The sequence below is a fragment of the Sorex fumeus genome, unplaced genomic scaffold (genome assembly GCF_029834395.1).
Source record: "Sorex fumeus unplaced genomic scaffold, SorFum_2.1 ptg000098l, whole genome shotgun sequence".
Lineage (NCBI taxonomy): Eukaryota > Metazoa > Chordata > Mammalia > Eulipotyphla > Soricidae > Sorex > Sorex fumeus.
This window is the reverse complement of record NW_026606155.1, coordinates 88,202,931-88,220,378: the sequence shown is the minus strand read 5'-3', so window position 1 is coordinate 88,220,378 and position 17,448 is coordinate 88,202,931. Positions and strand designations below refer to the sequence as shown.

The 17,448-nt window shown below is 40.9% G+C and overlaps 1 pseudogene; it reads right to left on the bottom strand.

The window, feature by feature from the left end:
- Positions 1-13,425: 13,425 nt before the first annotated feature.
- On the bottom strand, positions 13,426-14,807 carry LOC130041881 (heterogeneous nuclear ribonucleoprotein A3-like; annotated as a pseudogene).
- Positions 14,808-17,448: the final 2,641 nt, after the last annotated feature.

Genomic DNA, 17,448 nt, shown 5'->3' with positions numbered 1-17,448 from the left:
GAGGCGATGGCCACCTTGTGTGTGGTCCAGATGCATTTCTGCCAAAAGCCACTGGGTTTCGAGATTTGTTTCTGAGTCTCTGGGATCATGGCCGTAAAGCAGCGTGATCAGGAGCCAGAGAGGCCGTTTGTAGGCAGCGACTCGGGGTCTCTTGGGATGGGGAGAAAAGGGCTGGTTCCACCCCCATCTGGTGAGGCCCCATGTGTCTCATCACTGCAGTCCCAGACCTTAGTGTCCAGTGGCTTCTGGAGGATAGCAGTCACTGGGCTGCCAGGGGGAATAGGTCAAAGCACGAAACCTATTCCCACCTGGAGTGGCCCAGCACCAGTAACCTACTGCAGGAACAGGATGCATTTCTGCCAAAAGCCTTTGGGTTCCAAGATTCATTTTTGAGTCTCTGGGATCATGGCCGTTAAGCAGTTCGATCAGGAACCAGAGAGACCATGCCTCCAATTATATAGCTGAGCTGGAGGTGGTTTGTGGGTGTGTCTCCCACTTACCTAACTTTTGGCCATTTACTTTCTTGGTAAACTTTACCCCAAGTTTTTGGGGTCTGGCCAAAGGCACAGCAGCAATTTTGGGGTATCTGAAAGTCTGACGGTGCCATCAGGCTGCTGATGCACTCGCTTCACAGGTACAGACTGACCTGCTGGCGGCACCATACGCCCTTGCTGTTCGTTTCTTAACCGATGAAATGGCGTGTCAGATTTTGGAAGGGAGAACATTGGGAACGACATATCCATCCTGTGGAATTTGGTAAGTGGGCAGGTGGACATGGCTATTGAAAAGATCTGAGTAGAAATCATGGATAATCTTCTCCATTGCCCTTCTGGAAGATGTGATAGATCCATCAGGACGTCGGAGGGCAGTCATCTTGGTCTTGTAGTTGGTGAAGGACAGGTGGGCGTTATGAAAGCTTTTCCTGGCTTCTGCTGCATCTACCAGCATTTCTGCTCTTCTCTCTTTGAGGTCTTCCTTTATTGCATCTCTGCACTGCTTTGTGAGCTCAGACGTTCACTTGTGGTTGCCTGAGGCATGCGCCAAACCACATTGGCGAATAAGCTCAAGAGTTTTTGAAGACAGGCATTTTTTGTGTGGCTATCTCTCTCAGCGTTCTTCACACAATCATGGAGGTGCTGAACCAGTCGATCATATTCCTCGTCAATGTTGTCAACAACGGCATCTTCCCATGTTGCAGCAATAGTGCCAAAGAGCTCCCAGTTGGTGGTCGTTCTGGGAGTTCTCATCTTAAACTTTGCTCCCTTTCTCCCCGCTCTGCGAAGTAGAATTTTGCACGAAGGAGAAGGTGGTCTGATCCCATTTGGAATTTTTGGACAATAGCGACATCGCTCAGGCAAAACTGTTGATTGAATATGATGTGGTCAATTTCATTGTGCAACCATCCACCGGGAGATTCCCAAGTCCAGTGTTTAGATTCGGCCTTCTGGAACTGTGAGTTACCATGGATGGTCTTGGTCGACATGATGAACTCAGACAGTCTCTCACCCTGTTCGTTCCATTCTAGGGAATGGGTCCCGAATCAAACCTAGTGCAGTTCTTCAGCTGATCTTCTCGGTCCTATGTTGGCATTAAAATCAATGACAATGATCTTGCAGAAAGTGTGGTCTTCTTTATAGAACTTCTCCAGCTCCATGTAGAACTTCTCAATTTCTCCTTCATCATAATTGGATGTTGGTGCGTGGACAACGAAGATAGAAACTGCCATCAGTGAGCCACGTCTATTCAAGTGTAAACGTCCGATTCAGATTGTTAGGCATTAAAATGAATCAATGCTCATGGCCAAGTTCTTGTTGACAAGGACACTGACGCCTCCGATGCCTTTTTTATAGCATGTTCCGAGGAACAGTTCTTCTCCAGTGTCGAAAACGGCGTGATCTGATTGATGCCATCTTGTCTCGGTCAGACCAATGATGTCATACTTGATCTTTCATGCTTGTACCATCAGGTCCTTGATGGTTGCATCCGATGCTAGCATATGTGCATTGAAAGTACAGACAATCATTTTTGTCTTCCTTTGTTTTGGCAGCCTAGTTAGGCCTTGAGATTTTATCATCCTCTCCTTCTCAATGTTGCCATATTGGTGACGCCTTCAGTGTCAGGGGAATGAGACCCACTGTAACTACTGATTCTAATACAATGCATCTTTTAACAGAGGTCATCTCATTTTTAGATTTAAAAAAGAATAGTAATGTCAGAAGAGGTGGCTTGTGGCGCTCAAGAGCTCCTTGAAGGACATGCAAGGCCAGGACCCAGGTACCCTACTTGAGCCTGTTTATCAGACACTGCCAGTGCCTCTTTTGAATAACAGCCATCTTTAGTACAGGGGTAAGGCCTACTGGGAACAAAATGAATGCAGATGAACAGGAGAAAAATCATGGAATTAAGTCTGACATTGGGAAGTGATTGAGGAGTGACAACATCCATTCTCAGGAAGAAAACCACACTAGTTCTCTTCAGTAAGATATGCATTTATGTTATCTATTTTTTGGGGGGGGGGGATTTTCCCAGAAGTTCTGTGGAGCTCTGAGACCACTCTTGTTAATTTGTTTTATTTTCAAATATTTTGAAGACTTTCACTAAAAGTCCTGTTTAAATCCTGGGAATATATCCCAGAGAGGCAAAAATGTATAGTCGAAGTGACATCTGCACTTGTTTGTTCATTGCAGCACTCTTTACAATAGCCAGAATCTGGAAAAAACCTGAGTGCCCGAGAACAGATGACTGGTTAAAGAAACTTTGGTACATTTACACAATGGAGTACTATGTAGCTGTTAGAAAAGACGAAGTCATGAAATTTACATACAAGTGGTACTACATGGAAAGTATCATGTTAAGCGAAATGACTCAGAAAAAAAGGGATAGACATAGAAAGATTGCATTCATCTGGGGGATATAAAGTAACAAAGTATGAGATTAATACCCAAGAATAGCTGAGATCAGCACCAGGAGGATTACTCCATAACTTAGAGGCCAGCCGGGTATCCTAGAGGAAAGGGCAGTTCAGATAGAGAAGGGAGCACCAAATAAAGGATGTTTGGAGGATCCTCCCAGGAGGGGAGATGCATGTCGAAAGTAGACTATGGACTGAACATGTTTGCCACTCAATGCCTCTTTTGCAGACCACAACACCCAAACGGAGAGAGAGAACACAGGGGATTGCCCTGCCACAGAGGCAGGGGGGGATGGGGGGATGGGGGTGGGAGGGATATTATCCATGGTGGTGAAAAACGGGCACTGGTGGAGGGATGGGTATCTGATCATTGTATAATTGAAACCCAAGCACAAAAAATTGTAAATCTACAACTGTAAAAATAAATAAATAAATAAAAGATTAAAAAAAAAAAGAAAAGACGAAGTCATGAAATTTACATACAAGTGGTACTACATGGAAAGTATCATGTTAAGCGAAATGACTCAGAAAAAAAGGGATAGACATAGAAAGATTGCATTCATCTGGGGAACATAAAGTAACAAAATAGGAGACTAACACCCAAGAATAGCTGAGATTAGTACCAGGAATTTTACTCCATGGCTTAGAGGCCAGCCACACATGCAAGGGGAAAAGGGAGCTCAGATAGAGAAAGGAACACCAAATAAGATTATTGGGAGGATACTCCCAGGATGGGAGAAGCATGCTGAAAGTAGACTATAGACCAAACATGGTTGTCACCCATTGCCTCTTTTGCAAACCACAACACCCAATAAGAGAGAGAGAACAAAAGGGAATGCCCTGCCACAGAGGCAGGGTAGCATGGGGGGGGGGATTAGGGGGTGGGAAGGATACTCGGATCCGTGGTGGTGGGAAATGGGCACTAATGGAGGGATGGGTATTTGATCATTGTATAATTGAAACCCAAGAACAAAAATGTGTAAGTCTACAACTGTACCTCATGATGTCTCACTAATAAAATAAATAAATAAATAAAAGTCCTGTTTATACCATGGCAGCTTCATTTTCTGTTCTCCAGACTTCCTTGGCTCTGTTTCCTGCCTTTGTTCACACTGACCTGGAGTTGTCTACGCCCCTTTCTTCTTTCCTTCCCCCCCACCACAAAGACACATACTTCTACACCCACAGATACTCTTTTCTACAATTAAAACTTAGATCAAATGTGGAACTTTCCCTGGACTTCAATTTCCCAGACACTTTTGGGAAGGAATGAAATATTTCTCTGTTTCTAAAGCAGCTTAGAAGTAGAAGCATTTTACCTACCGCAGGTTTTCATATTCTAAAGTGAATGTAGTTAAACACGTAGGGAAAGTGAATTGCAGGGCCTACACTGCCTCCAGAGTATACAACACATCCTTGATACAGAACTGCTGCTGCTTGTGGCAGGTGGAACCTGACGCCAAAATGGCAGGAAGCTCAGTTTGCCTCTTGTTTGTGTTTATTGTTGTTTGCACACTGGATTTAAATTTGTTTTGTTTTGTATTTCACTCACTTCTGTAACAAGTCTATAATTATAATGGGTAATAAAAGTGATTATGTAAGTTAGGTGTTTTGGAGGGAAATAAGAATATTGTGCATGGTTAGGAAAATAAAAGTTATGACTTGTGCAAAAGTCAAGTCAAGTTTGACTTTCTGCTTCAGGTACACCTGGTGTGGTACTCAGGGTGCACTCCTAGCTCTCCACTCAGGAATTACACCTTTTGGTGCTTGGGGTACTATCCGGGATACTGGGAATCAAACCTAATTTGGCCTCATGCAAGGCAAGCACCCTACCCACTTTACTATTGCTCCAGTCCCCAGCAACTCTATAGTTTGAAACCCTTGATTCTCCAACTGAGAGTAAGGTATGAAGTTTACTGTGGCCAGGTATGTGTGGCACAGCAACTAAAGAACGAGTGAAAAGTGTCCAGGTATGCACCCCCTCAGCAAACACATGTGTGAGCACTATAATTAAAGAGCATCACCCCTGGTGAGCATGGGTGCAAGCACTGTAACTGAAAGTGTACACCCCCATTGAGCACTGCAGCTAAGTATGCAAGAAGTACAGCATCACCTGTGACCCCCAGCAAGCACTACAAACAAATGTGTGTGTCACTCCTGGTATAATAAAAACATAATCACAACAAAGGTCAGGGAAAAGTTGTCATGTTGAGATGGGAGGTGGAAGGACTTAGTTAAAAGACCATGAGAAGGATTCAGACTAGTTTTGTCTGCCTTGGTCTACCAATTCTTATTTTCTTTGTAGTTTTTAGGTCATAATAACAACAAAAACAACAGTTTACTACTGAAACTACTGAAGAAAATAATTATTTTTGGGGTCAGAGAGGTCCTACGTCAGCTAGGGTGTCTGCCTTGCAGGCGGCTGACCTGGGTTCAATTCTAGGTTCATCCCATATGGTCCCCTGAGCACCGCCAGGGGTTATTCCTGTGTGCACAGCCAGGAGTAATCCCTGAGCATCACCAGGTGTGACCCAAAAACAAACAAACAAAAAAAAAGAAGGAAAGAAAGAAAGAAAATAATAAAATAATAATTTTTCTCGCTGATACAGTCACTTTTATAAGACATTTTGAGATAATACAACATATTGTAGGAACCTAATATCACTATCATTATAATACTTTATTTCTCATTCTCTTTTCTTTGAAAGCTTTTGAAAATAGAAATTATGACATTTAGCTTTGTATTCGTTTCCCTCTCAGATTCAGAAAAGTGCCACAATTTACCCTTAAATACTGTCCACAAAGATTCTTCTCTTTTTAATCTTTTGTTGTTGTAACTATAATTCTCAATATAAAAATACAAAATACAAACATGAATCGTCACAAAGTAAAAACTCAGGGAACCACTACTCAATTCAAGAGAAATTACCAGTAACTCAAGTAACTGTCTTCTTTGTTCTCCCAAAGGTTACTCACAATAGTTCATAGTATCTTTTCTGACTTTGCTAAGAATAAAGTCTTCAACACTGCAGTTTAGTTTTATTGTTTAAAAATAACAACAACTATCTAGGACCAGATAGAGAGAGCACTTTGCACTGTTGCTGACCTGGGTTCTACCCCCAGCACCCCAAGAGTTTCCCCAAACCTTAACAGGAGTGATCCCTGAGCACAGAGCCAAGAATAATTCTTGAACAACGCTGTGTGTAACCCCCAAATAAACAATTTCTACAGATGTAATAACACATTATTATTCTCTTATGTCTAGCTTCTTTTATTCAATATTAGATTACATCATATTTTAATGAGTATTGTCATTCCATTCTATGAATACATTAAATTAAATATTTATTCATTGTAAATAAGATATATTTGGCTAGTTTACAGTTTTGGGGAATTTCAGATAATACTTCCATGAACATTTATACTTACATCTCTTTGGTATTATGAAGACACGTTTATACTGGGTATCTGATTGTTGACTTGATGGGTCTCGTTTCATTTCAGCTGAGAAACTTTTGTGGTGATAACATTTCCATCAGCAGTGAATGAAAGGTACCAGTGCCAGTGAATGAAAGGTTCCAGTGCTTCACATCCTAATCAGCAGTTACATTAAGTCTATTTAACTTTAGCTATTCTAGACTATATATTACATTATCCTATTATAGTTGTAAATTGCATTTTTATGATTTTTTTTTTTTTTGCTCTTTGGGTCACACCCGGTGATGCACAGGGGTTACTCCTGGCTCTGCACTTAGGAATTACCCCTAGCGGTGCTCAGGGGACCATATGGAATGCTGTGAATCAAAACCGGGTTGGTTGCATATAAGGCAAACACCCTACCCGCTGTGCTATTACTCCAGCCCCACATTTTTATGATTTCTAAAGAAACTGGAAATTGTTTTTAAAAGTTAAAAATTCCGCTTTCCGGGACACTCCTTCACTGTTGGTGGGAATGTCCACTGGTTCAGCCCTTCTGGACAACAGTATGGACGATTCTCAAAAAATTAGAAATTGAGCTCCCATTTGACCCAGCAATACCACTCCTGGGAATATATCCCAGAGAAGCAAAAATGTATAGTCGAAGTGACATCTGCACTTGTTTGTTCATTGCAGCACTCTTTACAATAGCCAGAAACTGGAAGAAACCTGAATGCCCAAGAACAGATGACTGGTTAAAGAAACTTTGGTACATCTACACAATGGAGTACTATGTAGCTGTTAGAAAAGATGAAGTCATGAAATTTACATACAAGTGGTACAATATGGAAAGTATCATGCTAAGCGAAATGAGTCAGAAAGAGAGGGATAGACATAGAAAGATTGCATTCATCTGGGGGATATAAAGTAACAAAGTATGAGATTAATACCCAAGAATAGCTGAGATCAGCACCAGGAGGATTACTCCATAACTTATAGGCCAGCCGGGTATCCTAGAGGAAAGGGCAGTTCAGATAGAGAAGGGAGCACCAAATAAAGGATGTTTGGAGGATCCTCCCAGGAGGGGAGATGCATGTCGAAAGTAGACTATGGACTGAACATGTTTGCCACTCAATGCCTCTTTTGCAGACCACAACACCCAAACGGAGAGAGAGAACACAGGGGATTGTCCTGCCACAGAGGCAGGGGGGGATGGGGGGATGAGGGTGGGAGGGATATTATCCATGGTGGTGAAAAACGGGCACTGGTGGAGGGATGGGTATCTGATCATTGTATAATTGAAACCCAAGCACAAAAAAAATTGTAAATCTACAACTGTAAAAAAATAAATTAATTAATTAATTAAAAAAAAATTCCGCTTTCCCTCTTCACTGCTCATGCTGCACTGATCTCGTCCCAAACCCAGGTCAGTTCATCCGCCGGTACTTGAACCCGGGACTTGTATCTCTCCCTGCAAGACCCCAGGCGTCCTCCCAGACCCCTGGAGAAAAGCAGCTCTGAGACTCTGCCTTTCCCTCTTCATCCCTCACGCTGCACTGATATCCTTCCAAACCCAGATTCTTGTGGGGGGCATGACCTCTTCAGAAGTTGGCGTGGCTTCTGTAGAAGTGGGCATGGCCATTTTCAGCAGGTGGCCGCTTATGCGGCCACAGATAGTTTAGCCATACTAAGGAACCTAGTTCCCAAGGAACCTAATCCCCAACCTACACAGCAACATGAAGAAACAACTCAAATCCCCACCACATGGGGAGGACAACGAAAAGAACCCAGAAGACTCTGTCGATACTGCTCACCTAACGGACCTCTCAGACAAAGAATTCATATACGAAGTCATGAAGATGTTCAATCAACTCAATAAAACAGTCAGACAGATATCCAGCAACATGACAGAAAAAAATCAACAAATTACGCGAGGAAATGAGAGCAGAAATGTCACGAATAAAAGATTCCGTAGATGAAATGAAAAACTCAGTCTCTTCTCTCAACAATAGAATGACCGCAGCTGAAGAGAGAATCAGTGAGCAGGAAGATCAGCTGCACCAAGCCAACAGGCAACAACACACAGTGGCAAGGGACCTCAAAATAGCTCTACAGAGAATCAGAATCTTAGGAGATGATTCCAAGAGGAACAACATCAGAATCATTGGACTACCAGAAGCTAAGGGAAACAATTCCAACGAAAAAAACCACGGTGAAACAAATCATTGCTGAAGCATTCCCAGAGCTCCACAATGCAGCCATTCAGGTTCAAGGAGCCCAAAGGATACCAGCTGAAAGAGATCCTAACAAAAACACTCCAAGACATATCATAGTTAGAATGATTGATGCTGCTGATAGAGATACAATACTGCAAGCAGCAAGGTCAAAGAAGGATATCACATACAAAGGAGCACCCCTTAGATTCACAGCAGATCTATCAGAGGAAACCCTCCAAGTCCGAAGGCAGTGGCAAGATATAGTGAAAAAAACTCACTGAAATAAATGTTTCACCAAGAATACTTTATCCGGCTAAACTCTCACTCAAAATCGAAGGAACGGTACACTATTTTCTAGACAAACAGCAGCTCAGGAACTTCATAGACTCAAAACCAAACCTAAAACAAGGGCTAAAGGGGCTACTATAACACAAGGCAAACTCTACAACCACAACAGACCCTTACAGAAAGATGGCACAAAACCCCATAACAATAATCTCTCTCAATGTCAACGGTCTAAATTCACCAATTAAGAGACATCGAGTGGCAAAATGGATTCAGAGACAGAATCCAACATTTTGCTGCCTACAAGAAACTCATCTCAACAGCCAGAGCAAACACAGACTCAAAGTTAAAGGATGGAAAACAATCCTGCAAGCAAACAGCTCCCTCAAAAGAGTGGGGGTGGTCATACTAGTATCTGACAGCATTAATTTTGCGTTGAAAAAGATTAGAAGGGACAGCGAGGCTATTTTCTCTTCATCAAGGGACATATACAACAGGAAGAAATCACACTCTTAAATGTATACTCACCTAATGAGGGAACAGCTAAATATTTAAAACAACTGCTAACAAATTTTAAGGAGGACACTGCTAGCAATACAATAGTACTTGGAGACTTCAACATTTTCTATCACTTCTGGACAGATCAACAAGAACAAAACTCAGCAAGAAAACATTGGCTTTGAAAGAAGAAATAGAAGAGAGAGGGCTTATAGACCTATACAGGGCTTTACACTCCAAAAAGAAAGAATACACATTCTTCTCCAGTGCACACGGGACATTTTTCAAAATAGATCATGTCCTAGGCCACAAAACATACCTAAATAGAATCAGGAAAATAAAAATAGTATCAACAATCTTTTCAGACCATGATGCACTGAGAATAGAAGTGAATCACACAAAGACACAGAGAACCAAATCAAACACTTGGAAATTAAACAACTCAATGTTTAACAATGAGTGGATCAGGAAGGAAGTCAAGGACGAAATCTAAAGATACTTGGAAACAAATGAGAATGAAGACACGAGCTACCAAAACTTATGGGATGCAGTGAAAGCCGTTTTAAGGGGAAAATTTATATCTCTGCAAGCATATCTCAGGACGGAAGAAAGGATGCACATAAACAACCTGACTTCACAGCTCAAGATCTTAGAAAAGGATCGACAGAAGGAGCCCAAATTGGGAAGAAGGAAAGAGATCATAAAATTTAGAGCAGAAATCAACGACATGGAAACCAAAGAAACAATCCGAAAGATCAATGAAACCAAGAAGTGTTTCTTCGAGAAAATAAATAAGATAGATAAACCACTAGCAACACTCACAAAGAAACAGAGAGAGAACCCTAATAAATCAAATCAGAAATAAGAATGGGGATATCACAACAGAAATCAAAGAAATTCAAAAGATCATCAGAGACTACTTTGAAAGTCTGTATGCCACAAAACAAGAGAACCTAGAAGAAATGAATAAATTCCTGGATTCCTATCATCTCCCAAAACTGAATCAAGAAGATATAAAGTACCTGAATAGACCTATTCACATCAAGGAAATTGAAACTGTAATCAAAAGTCTTCCCAAAAACAAAAGCCCAGGTCCAGATGGATTCACTAGAGAATTTTTCCAAACACTTAAAGAGGACCAATTGCCAGTTCTTCTGAAGATTTTCCAGGAAATTGAAAAAACAGAAACCCTCCCAAACAGTTTCTATGAAGCCCATATCTCTCTAATACCAAAAGGAAACAAAGACACCACAAGAAAAGAAAATTACAGGCCAATATCCCTGATGAACACGGATGCGAAGATTCTCAACAAAATACTAACAAATAGAATTCAACAACTCATCAAAAAGATCATACAACATGACCAAGTGGGATTCATCCTGGGAATGCAAGGATGGTTCAACATTTGGAAATCAATCAACATAATCCATCATATCAATAAAAGAAAAGATAAAAATCATATGATCATATCAATAGATATAGAGAAAGCATTTGGCAAGATCCAGCACCCGTTTATGATGAAAACCCTCGCCAAAATGGGGATAGAGGGGACTTTCCTCAATATAGTAAAGTCATCTACCACAAACCTACAGCAAGCATCATCCTCATTTGGGAAAAACTGAGAGCCTTCCCCCTAAGATCAGGGACGAGACAAGGATGCCTACTTTCTCCACTACTGTTCAATATAGTACTGGAAGTACTTGCAATAGCGATTAGGCAAGAAAAAGATATTAAGGGCATCCAGGTAGGGAAGGAAGAAATCAAGCTGTCACTATTCGCAGATGATATGATACTAAGAGAACCCTAAAACCTCTACCAAAAAAAGGCCAGAAACAATCGACTTGTATAGTAAATGGCAGGCTATAAAATCAATACCCAAAAATCCATGGCTTTTCTATATGCAAATAGTGAAAGAGAAGAAAGTGACATGAAGAAAACAATCCCATTCACAATTGTGCCCCAGAAAATCAAGTACCTAGGAATCAGCTTAACTAAGGAAGTAAAGGACCTGTACAAAGAAAACTACAAAATGCTACTTCAGGAAATAAAAGAGGACATGAGGAAATGGAAAAATATCCCCTGCTCATGGATGGGGAGAATTAACATTTCAAAATGGCAATACTTCCCAAAGCACTGTACAAATTCAATGCGATCCCTCTAAGGATACCCATGACATTCTTCAAAAAAATGGAACAAATATTCCTGAAATTTATATGGAACAATAAGCCCCCACGAATAGCTAAAGCAATTCTTGGGAAAAAGAAAACGGGAGGAATCAACCTCCCTAACTTCAAGCTCTACTACAAAGCAGTAATAATTAAAACAGCATGGTACTGGAATGAAGGCAGAGCTGCAGACCAATGGTAAAGAGATGAATATACTGACATCTCCCCCCAAGCATATGATCATCTAATCTTCGATAAGGGGGCAAGAAATGTGAAGTGGAGCAGGGAAAGCCTCTTTAACAAATTGTGCTGGCAAAACTGGATGGCTACATGCAAAAAAGTGGGCTCAGATCTCTGCCTAACGCCATGTACAAAAGTAAGATCAAAATGGATTAATGACCTCAACATCTGACCGGAATCCATAAAGTTTATTGAAGACAAAGTTGGCAAAACCCTCCATGATATTGAAGCTAATGGCATCTTCAAAGATGTCACGCCACTGGCCAAGCAAGTGAAAACAGAGATAGACAAATGGGACTATCTTAAACTAAGAAGCTTCTGCACCTCAAAAGAAACAGTGACCAAAATACAAAGACAGTCTACAGGATGGGAAAGGATATTCACTGAATACACATCCGACAAGGGTTTGATATCAAAGATATACAAAGTACTGGTTGAACTCCACAAGAAGAGAACACCCAACCCCATCAAAAAATGGGGCGAGGAAATGAACAGAAACTTTGGCAAAGAAGAAATCCAAATGGCTAAAAGGCACATGAGAAAATGCTCTACATCATTAATCATCAGGGAGATGCAGATCAAAACAACAATGAGATATCATTTCACACCACAGAGACTGGCCCACATCCAAAAGAACAAAAGCAACTGGTGCTAGCGCGGATGTGGTGAGAAAGGGACCCTCCTTCATTGCTATTGGGAATGCTGAGTGGTCCAACCCTTTTGGAAAACAGTATGGACGATTCTCAAAAAATTAGAAATTGAGCTCCCATTTGACGTAGCAATACCACTCCTGGGAATATATCCCAGAGAGGCAAAAAAGTATAGTCAAAGTGACATCTGCACTTGTTTGTTCATTGCAGCACTCTTTACAATAGCTAGAATCTGGAAAAAACCTGAGTGCCCGAGAACAGATGACTGGTTAAAGAAACTCTGGTACATTTACACAATGCAGTACTATGTAGCTGTTAGAAAAGAAGAAGTCATGAACTTTACACACAAGTGGTACTACATGGAAAGTATCATGTTAAGCAAGATGAGTCAGAAAGAGCGGGATAGACACAGAAAGATTGCATTCATCTCGGGAACATCAAGTAACATAATGGGAGACTAACACCCAGTAGTGGCCGAGACTAGTACCAGGAATTTTGCTCCATGACGTGGAGGCCAGCCACACGTGCTAGGGGAAAAAGAAACTCAGACAGAGAAGGGAGCACCAAATAAAGGGTGTTGGGAGGATCCTCCCAGGATGGGAGAAGCATGCTGAAAGTAGACTATAGATCAAACATGATTGTCACTCAATGTCTCTCTTGTAAAACACAGAACCCAAAAGGAGAGAGAGAACAAAAGGGAATGCCTTGCCACAGAGGCATGGTGGGATGGGGGGATAGGGGGTGGTAGGGATGCTAGGACCTGTGGTGGTGGAGGATGGGCGTTGGTGGAGGGATGGGTACTTGATCATTGTATAACTGAAACCCAAGCACAAAAATTTGTAAGTCTATAACTGTACCTCGTGGTGTTTCACTAATATAAAAAAGTATCCATAAAAATTAAATAATGTTAAAATTTTCTTAATTTTTTATTCCTGATACCACTATCACAATTTACAGGGCAATATACCTGATGTAATGAAAAGAAAAAGAGAAAGACAAAGCTACAACATATAAAAGACCTCTGGAATGTACATCTAATTGACACTACATTGCATTAATCAATAGCTGCACTTTTGCAAACTGTGGCTGTGACAGTCCTGAACAAGAAGGGTTTCCTGTTTAAGCTGCAGTAACTTTTCTGACTATGGATCATCGCTCCTTCTGTGGCAGATTTTTACAGTTCCTCTAATGGATTTGGGACGATTGTCTCAAAGTAACCTGCAACTTTCCTGACAACTCCTCGCTCTCTCTCCAGGTAAGAACTGTAGCCCTTTTCTGCTGAGTTTTTAGAACCTTCTGCTACCATAGCCACCACTTCCACCACCAGATCCAAAACCACCACCATAGGGACTGCCCGAGCTTCTTCCACCCAAACTGCCCCATTTCATGGGTCCATAACTTGATTGCTGTTGTCCACGATAATTTCCAAAATCATTATAGTTCCCACCACCAGCATAGTTACCACCACCAAAATTTCCTCCTTCATTGTAACCATCATATCCTCCACCACCTCCATCATATCCACCACCTTGGTTTCCATCTTGGTCCTCCACCACCATAGCCTCCTCTACTACTATAACCAGGACCTCTGCCATAGTTGCCATCATCACCTCCAAATCTATTATTTTCACCGTCACCTCCTCCGTAACTACCTCTGCTGCCATCACCGCCACCACCACACCCTCCTCTTCCACCAAAGTTTTCACCATGGCCAAAGCTTCCTCCACCACCGCCAAAATTGCCTCTATGCCCCATAAATTTGCCAGATCCACCTCCACGACCTCTTTGCGATCCAGCAGACTGCATTTCTTGTTTAGAAAGGGCCTTTTTCACATCACAATTATGCCCATTAATAGTGTGGTATTTCTGAACAACAATTTTATCAACTGTATCATGATCATCAAAAGTCACAAAAGCAAATCCTCTCTTTTTCCCACTCTGCCTGTCTTCCATAACTTCTATGGTTTCAATTTTGCCATACTTTTCAAAGTATTCTCTCAAATTATATTCCTCTGTGTCTTCTTTAATACCACCAACAAAAATTTTCTTCACTGTTAGATGGGCAGCAAGGCTTCACAGAATCCTCTCTAGAAACAGCTCTCTTTGGTTCCACTACACGCCCATCAACCTTATGTGGTCGAGCACACATAGCTGCATCCACCTCTTAAACATGAGTAAGTCACAAAACCAAAGCCTCTGGAACGTTTTGTTTGGGGGGTCTCTCATCTCCACACAATCTGTAAGTGTGCCCCATTTCTCAAAATGTTCTCTTAAACTATCGTCTGTAGTTTCAAAGTTCAAACTTCCAATAAACAGTTTTCTCAACTGCTCTAGTTCCTTTGGATTATGGCTCTCCCCTCTCCCCACTCCCGCGGTGGTGGCCGGAGTTGGGCTGGGGGCGACCAGGCGGTGGTTTTACCTCCATTTTGAGACGGGACTCGCTTCTTCCAACTCGAGTTCAATATAGGACCGAGAGGAAACTGGAAAACTTTCATATGTTTACTTGATACTCTCTTTTGTGAAATGCAATACAAGTCTCTCGCTTTTTCTCTTTTGTTCTTTCTCCTTCTTCTTTTTTTTTAATTTACTGAATTAAAAAATCACCCTGAGTCACAAGATTATTCATGATTGAGGTTTAGGTATACATTGTTCCAGCCCTAGTCCCTTCACTAGCACTTTGACCCCTCCAGAGTGACCACTTCTTTCCACCATTGTCATAGTGTTCCTTTCCCTGAACTATTCTCTGCCTCCCTTTTTTTTTCTTGCTGGATCACTCTTGGTGCTGAGGGCCTGGGGCCATACTAGGCAGGGAAGTATCCCTGTACAATGTAAGACTATTTTCTTGCCATTAAGATAGGTTCTTTAGTAAGATCAAATTACTCAACTCCCCTAAAATAAGATTCATCAGCTGTAAAATGGGGATAAAGATATTTACTTGATAATGTACAAACTTCTGTAAATGTGCTTAGCATAAAGAAGGAACTGAGTAATGGTCATCCTACCTCTCTGCCTTGTCCAGCATCTTTCTCTCTCCTCTACCAGAAAGCTGGGACAACAGCAGGCTGGAGATAGTAGATATTTTTACATAATAAATGCCACGCTTTCAGAAACTCAACTTTTGAGTCTGGGGAGATAGCTCCAAGAGCTGTATCACATTCCTGACATGGCAAGACCTAGGAGTCAACCCTTTGTATTGCAGGGCCCCCTAAGCACTGTCAGGTATACCCCTGGTGGCTCCCAGCACTTCTGTGAGCCCACTCATCTCAAAACCCAAACCCATAAACAGAAACTCATGTTTTCTAATCTGAGAGACTGGGGATATATTATATATTTGGAAATCATATATGTAGATATTTTTCTGTATTTTATATTAAATTTAAATAATTTTGAGTGGGGGAGCATATCCTGCAGTGCTTAGGGGTTACTCCTGGCCTTTTGTTGCTTTTTTATTGTTGTTGTTGTTGTTTAGGAGTGACTCAAGGGATGCTCAGGAAACCACGTGTGATGCCATGGATTTGAACCAGGGTTTTGTGCACTACACTCAATGTAAGGCAAGGTAAGACAATAGCTTATCTCCTGAACTATCAGACTGCTGAAAATACTCTTTGTAAATATTTCATAAATTGCCATTGTATTCATTTTCAATTTAACTATCATTCTCATTTTTCTCTAATAGCTAGAATGCATGTAAGGGCATAGGTTTTGTTTCTATAATGCTCAATGCAATAAAAAAATATGCAGTAAACTATCACACTGTGTCCAGATTATTAAAATTCAGCATTGAACAGGTACGTTGGCATCATGATAAATATTTCTTACTCAGTCTGAGAATGTGTATCAATGCCATAGACAATGTGATCTGTCAGCTTTGAGCATCATTACCTACATCATAATTATGGTATATATTTCAAATTTTATACTTTAAACCTTGTATTTTCCTTCAAAACAACTATATTTTTCTTATATTTAAATCATATTCCCATGGCATATATTTTTAACTCAAATACCAGATATGCTATATATGTAAATTACAAACATTCAAATTGCTCATGTAAATTATGTGTAAATTATAATGAATAGCCATGAATTTGATATACAACACCCAAACCATGTGCACCTCATCTGTTTATACTAACTGGCTTTTTATTTAAGCATATTTGAGAACTTGATCTCGCTCATATAAATTATTAGTTACTTAGATTACTTATTATACTTACTTAAAATATTCTCAAACTTAGTATAGACAGCTGCATCCAGCTTCAATATGTGGTTATTTTGCAGCTCATTAATGCTATGAAATCTGTGAACATATTTATTTAGAAAAACTGGCAGGCAATTTTTGTCTCCAATTCTATCTACACCTCTAAGTGTCTGTGTATAACTGTGACTGCATATGGCCTTTTAAACACACTCACAAATTAATTGCAGTCTCCTTTTCCTCTCCATCTCCCTTTCTTTTTCTTACACACACACATCCATATTCAGACACACAGGAAAGACGTAGAAAAAGAAGAGATTAAAAACAGCTTCCATCTGATCCACCTCCCGTCTGTTCCTTCCTATCTATCACTCCACAAAATTGGGCAAATAACTTGCTCTTGATGGCATCTCCTTCTTTGACCCCCTCTTCTCTAATTCAGATTGGGTTGGAGACAAAGAGGGTGTGCAAAAAGGCAGTCAGTTACTTAATTCCCACAGCCTGATTTCCTTTTTCAGTGATTTCATGGCTGCTGTGAATGCAGAAGAACCATCAAGAGATGCTCTTTTATGGTTACACGAAGAACAGTGAACACTGTGGGAGGTTCCTCATAGGAGAAAAGAGGAGAAAGTAACAGCCACTGCTCTTACTGCCATCCTGTCACCAGGTAACAGAGGCAAACGTGTGCTGTCAGGTAGCCCAATCCTCTGAGAGAGGAAAGGCCGAAGTGTATGTAGATCTGAGCTTATACAGCAAACTCGTTAAACTCCTGGGATGTTTTGGTTTTGTATTTAGGTCTTCAATTGTAGAAACACCTGTCTTTAAAGCTTTAATCTTTTCCTTTCACCTTATCTCTATCAATTCACAT